General features: G+C 44.5%; 1 long non-coding RNA gene across 1 annotated transcript; it reads left to right on the top strand.

Moving 5' to 3' along the window:
- Positions 1-694: 694 nt before the first annotated feature.
- On the top strand, positions 695-8,830 carry Gm41945. Its single transcript, XR_878500.2, has 5 exons — positions 695-1,941; positions 2,782-2,949; positions 3,513-3,609; positions 7,424-7,486; positions 8,359-8,830. It is a non-coding gene; the product is annotated as a predicted gene, 41945 (long non-coding RNA).
- The last annotated feature ends 1,269 nt before the right edge of the window (positions 8,831-10,099 follow it).

The raw sequence follows: 10,099 nt of genomic DNA, 5'->3' as shown, positions 1-10,099 counted from the left end.
TGTGTGTGTGTGTGTATGTGTATTACTCTCCAACTATTTGCTTGAGGCAGGTCTCTCTCTGAACCTGGGTTCCATGTTTTCTTGACTAGACTGGAAGGCAGTGATCCCCCCACCTCTGCCCACCTCAGACCTCCAGTTACCCATGTGGGTGGAATGCTGGGCTTATTAACTAGGAAATGATATCTGAATTCTGGCCTTCCTGATTGCATTGTAAAAGCACTCTTAAGCATTGAGCCATCTCTCCAGCCCTCTGTGTCGCTCTGAACTGCTTGGTTTCAAAGGCTTTTCTTTTCTTTTCTTTTCTTTTTTTTTCTTTTCTTTTCTTTTCTTTTCTTTTCTTTTTTCTTTTCTTTTCATTTTTCTTTTCTTTTCTCTTCTCTTCTTTTCTTTCTTTTTTCAGTCTTTTTTTTATTAGATATTTTCTTCATTTACATTTCAAATGCTATCCCAAAAGTCCCCTATACCCTCCCCCTGCCCTGCTCCCCTACCCACTCATTCCCCCTTCTTGGCCCTGGCGTTCCCCTGTACTGGGGCATATAAAGTTTGCTAGACCAAGGGGCCTCTCTTCCCAGTGATGCGAGGCTATCTTCGGCTACATATGCAGCTAGAGACATGAGCTCTGGGGGTACTGATTAGCTCATATTGTTGTTCCACCTATAGGGTTGCAGACCCCTTCAGCTCCTTGGGTACTTTCTCTAGCTCCTCCATTGGGGGCCCTGTGTTCCATCCTATAGATGACTGTGAGCATCCACTTCTGTATTTGGCAGGCACTGGCAAAGAAAGGCATTTCTTGTTACAGTGTGATAGGCCTTGCTTTTCAGTGACAATCCAAACATATTGTCCTGTTTCCCCTCCACGTTTCTCTCCCTCCCTGTGATGAATTCCTCTTCCATCCATCTGCATAAGCTTTGAAGCACACATCTTTTGGGTGAGAAGGGAATGCGATCATTTCAATATCCAGTAGAGAGGGCAGTAGGTTTTGAACTACACTGTCCATTGCCAAGAAATCTGGGGTGATGTGAAGATCCCCCCTCTGATTATTACAGAGTTGTCAGCTTCCCTAATCATAGGTCTCAAATGAGCTCCCAAAGGACACCAGAGGCTCTAAAATTCTGTGTGGACCTTGATAGTGACCCATGTTCTAGTTCAAGCCTCAGAGATTCTAAATCTGTGTACCCAAGATGGAACGCCAGTCTGTCCCTCAATTTGTTGTTCCCTTTAAATCAAATTCAAGCTGACCCCCATGAGATTAAAAAAGGAAAACCCTACCTTCATTTTCTGTATTCACAGGGATATACATACATGTGTTCAGGTGTACATACCTGTGTGGGTGAGTTTTTAATGTGTGTGTAGGGGCCAGAAGGCAACCATGCTGACACTCCTTAGGCAATGTCTACATTGTTGTCAGTGGTCTAGTTTTGAGACTGAGTCTCTCAGTGGCCTGGAACTTGCCAAGTAAGTTAAGCTGGTTGGCTGGCCAGTGATCCCCAGGAAGCTGCCTGCATCTGCCCCCCCCCCCAACTCCCAAGCACTAGGATAACTACAGCGTACCATCAGACTGGGATCGAATGTGGGTTCTCAGGTCTGTGGCAATTACTTTACTAAATTAGCCATCTTTGAAGTCCTGACTTGATTCATAAGGGTTTCAAGAGCAGGATTTGATACTTCTTAAATATGATTGGGATTTGATATTGAGAAACCGTTGTTTACTATTACAACTACAGAGAAATAACACATTAATGTCAGTCCCATGAGGCTCAGCAAGAAAAGTCACTCTATGGCCGGGAGTGAGGTGTGGAGGGGTGGGGTTGTTGTCAGATGTTCGCAGCCTAGACTCTGAGCCTTGCCTCTGCCACTTTAGGTGAGGTCATTGTACTGCTGGGGTTTCAGCTTCCTCAATGGAACTGGTGATATTCTAACCTGTCTGTCAGGCAGTGCCAGGTAAGTGCCTGGCTCCTGTTGGGTGTCCATGCTCTCTCACCTTCTTTTCCTCTTGACTCTCAGCCAGGAGAACTCTCCTCCCTTCCTTCAAAGATCTAGATGAAGGCTTTTGAGAATTTGTTACACACTACTGACATGATGGCACATGTATGTAATCCTAGACCTTGAGAGCTTGGGAGGCAAAGGCAGGAAGAACATAGGTTCAAAGTCAGCAGCGACCTAAGTCATGAGATCTTTCTCAAAAAACTTGAAAAAAAATCACAATATAGCACGTGGTAAGCACTGTGTACATGCCACTTCTGGGAGTCTGCTTCGTGGGACACACACACACACATACACACACACACACACACACACACACACACACCCAAACCTACAGAATCTGCTGTCTATGTTGAAGAAAGATATTATCCCTGGGAATGCCAACATTTGGGGGTTTCTTCTATGGTCTGAATAAGGTCTATGCATTAATAAGACTATAGAGGAGAAAAGTAATCACATTGAGATATAGTTATTACGATATTGAAAAACAAACACACAATGATGTCTTATGTAATTATAGTTAATGTATTTTTTTACTAATGCATTGAATATTAACGCTGGTTTCAGACTGCCATACATTTGGAACTCAGACAAACATAAATATGTAAAAATAGTTGTAACCATTGCTGTATGAATGAAAACACCTATAATTTCTATTAGTCACAAAAAATGCAGCAAGTTCTCTGTCTGTGTTCATTGAAAGAAATTCTTCACTTTGCTTGGAGGGTAGTAAAAATTAGGTTGTAAAATTTCCTGATCCAAATTCATGAATTTTCCTATACTTTCTGCTTGTTTCAGCCTGAGGAACCCTGCTGCTCTGGAGTAGAAAGATGAACCCTGGGGTTGACGAGATGGTTCAGCCAATAAAATGCTTGCTGCACAAGCGTGGGGACCTGAGTTTGGTTCTCAGAGCCCAGAAAAAACCCCGAACGTGGTGGTATATACCTGCCATCCCTTGCTGGGGAGGTACGCACAGGTGCATCTCTTCAACTCAATGGCCAGCCAGACTAGCCTACTCAGTGAGCTTCCAAGCAGTGAGGGACCCTGTCTCAAAAACCAAGGTGGATGACACCTGAAGACTGACAGCTGAGGTTGATGTCTTACCGCTCTACTTGTGTATACACACTCAGACCACACACACACACATACACACACACACACACACACACACACACACACACACACACACACACGCACGCACGTGCGTGTGTGTGTGTGTGTGTGTGTGTGTGTGTGCATGTGTGTGTATGCCTGCCCCCCAAATCACAGAATCCCCTGTCTATGTTGAGGCAAGATATATACCCTGAGAATGCCACCATGAAGGGGATTCTTATTCATCCGGCCTCTTCTTCCCTTCTCCCTCTGGATGACAAGTTTGGGTAAACACAGAGACTTGTGTGGTTATTAAAACAACTGTCCAGCACAGAAGGTAGTCCATAGCAGTTACTGAGTAAGAATTTACTGAGAGAGACAGGCCCATTACCCAAGGGGCAATAGGCCAACATGGACTCTATCACCCAATTCAACAGCTCTCAGGATCTGAACACCTGGTGCTTTCTTCATGTTCTTCAGCTTCTGAGGGCACTGGCTTCTACAACCTTCTGGAACCATCTTCTGGATCTTTCTGTAAGTACTTCCCACCCTTTGCTGCCACCCTATTATGTCTCTGTACTTTCCTCCTGTACTTTTGACTAAAAGCCATCCTCTCTTCCATGTGTGTCCTTGCCTCACTCCCAATCATTCTTTGTTTTCTGTCTTCTTCTACCCATTAACTAAGAATTGTCTCCTTCCTTCATAAGAGAACTTGATGACTGACAAAACCCAGAGCTTGGAGTCATAAGGACACCTGAGAAGTTGGAACACTGAGTTGTATCTCTAACCTTTATATTAGTGATGTTTCTTTAGTGCTGAGACTAAAGCCACTTCAGGGAGGAAGGATTCCCTTGACTCATAGAATCCCCTATGTGTTGGCATTCCCAGGGAATATTTCTTACTTTAACACAGACAGCAGGTTCTGTAGGTTGTGTATGTGTGTGTGTGTATGTGTGTGTGTGTGTGTGTGTGCGCACACATGTATATGTTGTGTCTGGGTGCACACACAATATGCATGTCTGCTGCACTTGGCCTCTTGGTTCACCAACCACACACAAGAGCACACTGTGTGATTGCAAGGTTGAATTGCATCATGGACAATATATTAGTCCCGTGAAGCATACTCCCAGAGGTGGCATGCACACAGCACTTACCACTTGTCCAGGGAGGAGTCCAGCCCATGGCAATAGTACTACCCCTTCAGTCAGGGTAGACCTCCATGCTCAGATAAGCTTCTCTGGAATCACTCCCATAGGCACCCCACAGGTTGTTTCCATGGCTACTCTAAGTTTGGTGAACTTGACAATGAAGATGAACCAGCACAGTGCCTAATACACTTGTTTTCTTGAAAACAAAATGGGTTTTATTAAAAAACAAAATACAAAGAAGTAAAAGGGTATCCTTGGTAGAGAGGAAGAGTCAGAGAGGTCAAAAAGGATGAGTGTCCAGCTTCTGTATGCCTGCTCTCTCTCACGTTATTCTTCAGCCCATAGAGCATATCAGTAGGCACCTTTCAGTCCTGGGATAAGAAAAGTTAGGCAACGTGCCTAAGGCTGGTCAGCTGACAAAGAAGAGATGAGATTAGATCTCTGTCTCTAACACACACCCTCAACGACTGCCTGTTCTTTCCTAATTAAGGTTGGGAAATTGGATGGGGCAGCCTGCAGTCTTTCAAACTACTGAAACAGAGAACCCCAAGACATTGACATTTCCCCACAAATTTCATGCTGGAAAAGGGAGAGGGCAAATCCTGGGCCAGTCCAAGGAGGAACTTGCCTCCTGGAAAATTGGGTCAGATATTTGTGACAATTTGTCAGCCCATTTTACAGCAGAACCTGGATCTGAGACTGGGATGGGTTAAAAGTGAACAGGACCATATCTTGACCAAGATTGTTGAGTTCTATGCTTCTTGCCCCCCTGTTTAAATCTAAGGAAGGACTTGGGTGGAGAAGGTCTCTAGACCTCTCTGCCCCTCTTCCCAATGTGGCCATATTGACTCCATCTCTTTTCTGCTTTTTGCTAATATTTGAGTCTTTAATTGGCAGATCTCTTTTTTTAGGGCTGCCAGGGCTGAGACTCAGGCCCTAACTCCAGCAATACTTCCAAATGAGGTATGTGTGTGTGTGTGTGTGTGTGTGTGTGTGTTTGAATGAGAGAGAGAGACAGAGATGATGAATACACAATTTTATGGAGTTGGTTCTCTCCTCCCATCTTTATAAAGATGCTGGAATCAAATTCATGTCATTGAGCTTTGCTGTAAGCATCTTCATCTGGTGAGCCATCTCTTAGTCCTGTCCAGTAACTTCATCCCTCCCAGAGGGTCCTGCCGGTCACATTGGCCACAGCCTCTCATCCTGTGGTGATATGAAATGGCTGAGAAAAGTTTTTGCATTCACCCTCACGTTTTGACTCCTAGGGTAATGAGTGCTAACTATCTTTTAGAGGGCCAGCACTCCCCAGGTTAGATGTTGAGTAGCTGTTTTCTCAGGGTACCAGATCTTGGCCTGTAACTGGGTCTGCAGCCCAGGGACAAAGTTGATGCTTGACTGATGACTCCTGCTGGAAGCAAATCTGTAGATATTTTACAACCTGGTGGAATTCACAGCTGCCTCTAGATAAATAATTTGACAGTGTCCTCATTCTTCGGGAAGAACATCTAGGACCCCTCAGAGGCCTTCAACAAAATATTTTCTGAGTTCCCCTTGCTCGGCATGCAATGTTAATTATAGTGTGTTTGTGGCGGTTGCTATGGCTTAGACTAAGAGGCAGCTGAATCATTCAAGAGTTGCTTTTTAAACAAGGACATCCTTGAGGCTGGGAACTGTGCCTCTAATTTTTCTTTTCTTCCACTGTGTGTGTGTGTGTGTGTGTGTGTGTGTAGACTTAGGTGCACATGTTTGGATGCTGGGACAGAGACATTTTCTCCTGTGGTGTAACCACTCCGAAGATGCCCATTTTTCTGTAAATAACCGGTTCACCAAACTGGGCTCTGGTGGAATTTGCTTTGCCATGCCTGCCCTACCTATTATAGGTATGTGTTCATCTCCCTGGGAACAGTTCACAGGACACTCAGGCAGAGTAGGCTTTCGAAGAGAGAGGCCAGTTGCTCTGGCTCCTCTCAGTATAGAGAAGCTATGTGCTCAGGCATTAGATGGGAATGCTGAGAGAGACATTGTTGGTTTACAGCTCTACCTCTTGATTTTTCTTTGCAAACAAAATAGACCTTGGATTTGGTATGGCTTTTTGGTCTATTGTTTCTTTCACAGAAGAAGAACACTCCACCTTAAGTAGCTTGACAAACTACAAACTAGGGGTTGGCTTTTGACTATGAAAGGGCTCTCTGATGGAGAAAAGGGATTTGTCATGACATTTAAGGCATTGGAAACTCCATCCTGACTACAAAGATTCAGTGTGTGTACAAGGTTTTGGGTATACATGTCTTTGTTTTCTATAGGGCATTTACATATTGGAACCTGAGGAATGAACCAGTAAAAATGACAGAAATGGACTTCCATTGTACAGACTTGGGAATGTACATACCTACGTACTATAGAAACCTGCCTCTTGTGCTTACTCAGACTATGGTCTCAGGGAGGACACAAGTCTAATTTTGGGATGGACTTGAAAGTGTGGCCTTCACAGGGTTCTGGGTTTACCTAGCATCTGAAATGAATTGTCCCCTGTGAAAGACTGGATTCCCCCTTTCCTGAAGGCCTGACCTGGCCAATACTCACTGTGAATACTGGGTATGGGTCTGGAAATGGCCTTGTGTAGCTCCAGGCTTCTGAGAGAGGCACAGGGCTGCGGAGGTCTAGTCTCTGAGGTAGACTGAAACCAGCACCTGTAGATGCTTGAACTTTTCTTCATGTTGCCTCTTGCAAGGCCCCAGGTTCTCTGTCACACCGTGTGTGTGTGTGTGTGTGTGTGTGTGTGTGTGTGTGTGTGTGTACTGTATGAGGCAGAAGCTGAGTAGGTGAATAGTCTTCAGTGTTGAAGAATCTTCCACAGGAGACTAGAGTGTCTCTGGAGAGTGTTTGAGAAAGCACCAGGTGGGTGGAAGAGGAGGGCCATTAGAGGTGACATAGGCTTCTGAAGGTCCTGGAAACAGTGACCTCATATGACAAGCTTCACTCCCTAGTAAGACAGGGGAGCTTGTTGGTTTTGTCTTCCTTTCTCCAGCCTTCCCCCTTCAGGGCCATGTGAGTTCTTATTGGCTGTCCTGTGGCTCCCCACGGAGGCCACACTGTGTTAAACCTCTCCATTTCTGGGGAAGTCTTTTCCTTTGCTGTCTACTTGATGAACTCCAACATACCCTTTGATTTTCACTCTGATTTTTTTTCCTTTATAGAGTTGTCTCTGATTTTCCAAACTGAATTAATCACCAGCCCCCTCCGGGAACCTGATGCAGCAGGTACTATGCCACCTCTGTTGTTCCGTTCAAAATTGCTTTTTTATGAGTTGTCTTTCCCATTAGACCATGAGCGCCAAAGGGCAGGAGCCTGGTCATATTCATTTCTGTTATCTTCAACCTGTGGCTCGAGGCCATAATGTTGATATTAAATAGGTACTCAGGTTCGGGCCTAGAGTGTCTCACTGAAGACCTTCCTGCACTTAGGAGGGCTTGGCTCAGGAAATGATCTACCTAGCGCTCAGTTGAATCCCCAGTGCTGCCTGGCTCTCTGAGCTGCTCATAGTGTCTGTCTCCTTCCCCGGCTGTGGCACCCCATTCTGTTCTCAGAGTGTTTGAATTCTGTTCTTTTCCTGCTTGCTGGCAGACATGTAAACCAGTTGGCTAACTCAGACCAAAGTATCAGTGGCTAACGGTAAGCCAGAATGGATGGTACGTGCTTGCAATTGTAGCATGTAGGAGGCTGAGGCAGGAGGATTGTATGAGCTATAGAGTGAGACCGTAAGTCAATGTATGTATTAGGTATGCTGGGGGTAGAAATAAGAAATCAAGGCAGTAGTGTTTCTGAAATACAATTATTCTTCATGTACTTTGTGTTCAATTACTACAGGATTTTCTAAAATAAACTTGGAATTATCGCTTGACCACTGTCAAAAGGACTGGTATTGATATGACTAAAGGAAAAGACTCTCATATAATTGCTGTTAGCTAAATGTTTCTTCCAACATGCCCTGACAGTTTTTTTTAAAGCTTTCTAAGGCTTGTAAACAAGATTATAAGAGCTGTAAAGAAGTACAATCAGTTCATATGTGTGGCTGCCTGCCCTGACTTGACACTTTGTATACTGGCTCTGAATTTTTGTAATGACTTTTCAGGTCACACCCTCCTCTGCGGATTCTAATCCATCTGTACCCATCAGGAAAGTCCCATCTACCTAGAGACTTCGGGACGGAAAATCTCCAGGATCAGCCATGGCAGTGGAGTATCGTGGAGGATCTTTCAACAAACACACATGCATGCTCATGCATGTGTGCATAGGTATAGGTATACGTGAGTGCACACACACACACACACATACACTCACACAAGCTCATTCTTCTTGGGTGTTGTTTTGACCACATGGGTTCTCTGAGATCATAGTTAACAGGAGAGGGACAAACAGCATCAAACACAAACACCACACACAGGGACCTTGAATCTTTATGACATCACAGCCGTTGAGTTCTTTCACAGAGCCCCTCTACAGATGGAATTCCCATAATGTGAACCAATAAAGCCCCCTCCTCGTTTATGCCAGTGTTTAGGAGGTTCTAAACAATTTCAAACCAAAATTTCCTATAAACCAGAAAACTACGCTAATATGCAAAAAAAAAAAAAAAAAAAAAAAAAAGAAAGAAAAAAAAAAAAAAGAAAACTACAACATGGACCCTAGAAGAAGTGGAATGTCTGTAGCAAAAATCAGACCTCTTTCATTTCTACCGCTGCAGCTTAAAAGATACTGCAAGGAAGAAGGGGCTATTTGGCTTACATCCAGGTTATAGCCCACCGTGGAGTGGAAGTAAAGGAACTCAGCATCTGGTTACGTCAAAGCCACACAAGAGCAGAAGGAATGGAACGCACCCCTCCTGCCTGCATTCTGCCCCAGAGTTTACATGTAGCCTTTACCTGTCATCTAGCTTTGGGCCCTCTGCCTAGGGACTGTGGGCTAGGCACTTGTTATATTAATTAACAGCCATGACAATCTCCCCCAGGAATCCCTCCAGACCAACTTGATCTAGACAAGTCTTCAACTGGGGCTGTTTTCTCAGGTTGTAGTGATTTGACATTTAAAGTCAACCATCAAGGTTTGTAATAATAATATAAAAAAAGGGTCAGATGATGTCACCATCTGATAAACTCATTTGTGGCCCTGGTGTGCCTTGGGGGATTATACTTCATCCTTGGGACCTTAGGAGGAGGGGCCTGCTTGCATCTGTCCGGGGAAGGAATTCTTGCAGCAGTAACAGAGAAAGCTCTCATTCTGGAAGGACCCTGAACCAGGAATCAGCCAGCCAGGGAATCTGACTTCACCCCTTCCCTTATTTGTGGCACCACTTGATTCGTTCGTTCATCCCTCTTTGTTGCAAGACAGAGAATAGTGGCAGCTTGGCACCCTTACAGGATTAGTGGGAGGATCTGATGGGGTGGAATTATTATCCTATTTGTAAAATGCTATAAGTGTATTATTTTTCTGCCTTCACTTAGAGCTCCCCGAAAGCTGTCAGAGAGTGGCAAACAAAAGGATGTCACAGCTCCTGTCACCTTTCATTCCTTCTTAATGAATATCCCCCAGCTAATCTGCAGTCACTGAGGACTCTCATTAATATGGAACTTATATAATTCATAAACAGCTACAGCAGCTCAGAAAGGGCTTAATCAGTTGCCTTCACACTTAATTATTTTTAAAACCTCAATAATGGTCAAATGAGCTGCATGGCACTTTAATTAATTTGCATTAAGCCCAGAGGTCTTGAACGAGCAGCTGAGTTTATGAACGCACGGTCTAAGGGCTTGGCAAGGGCACATCAAGCCTGAATGAACATCTGGGTTAGTTCCCGTTGGTACCTCCCAAGTCAG

Source organism: Mus musculus, chromosome 1 (assembly GCF_000001635.26).
Source record: "Mus musculus strain C57BL/6J chromosome 1, GRCm38.p6 C57BL/6J".
Taxonomy (NCBI): Eukaryota; Metazoa; Chordata; class Mammalia; order Rodentia; family Muridae; genus Mus; species Mus musculus.
The sequence above is the reverse complement of the archived record's forward strand: the minus strand, read 5'-3'. Positions and strand labels throughout refer to the sequence as shown.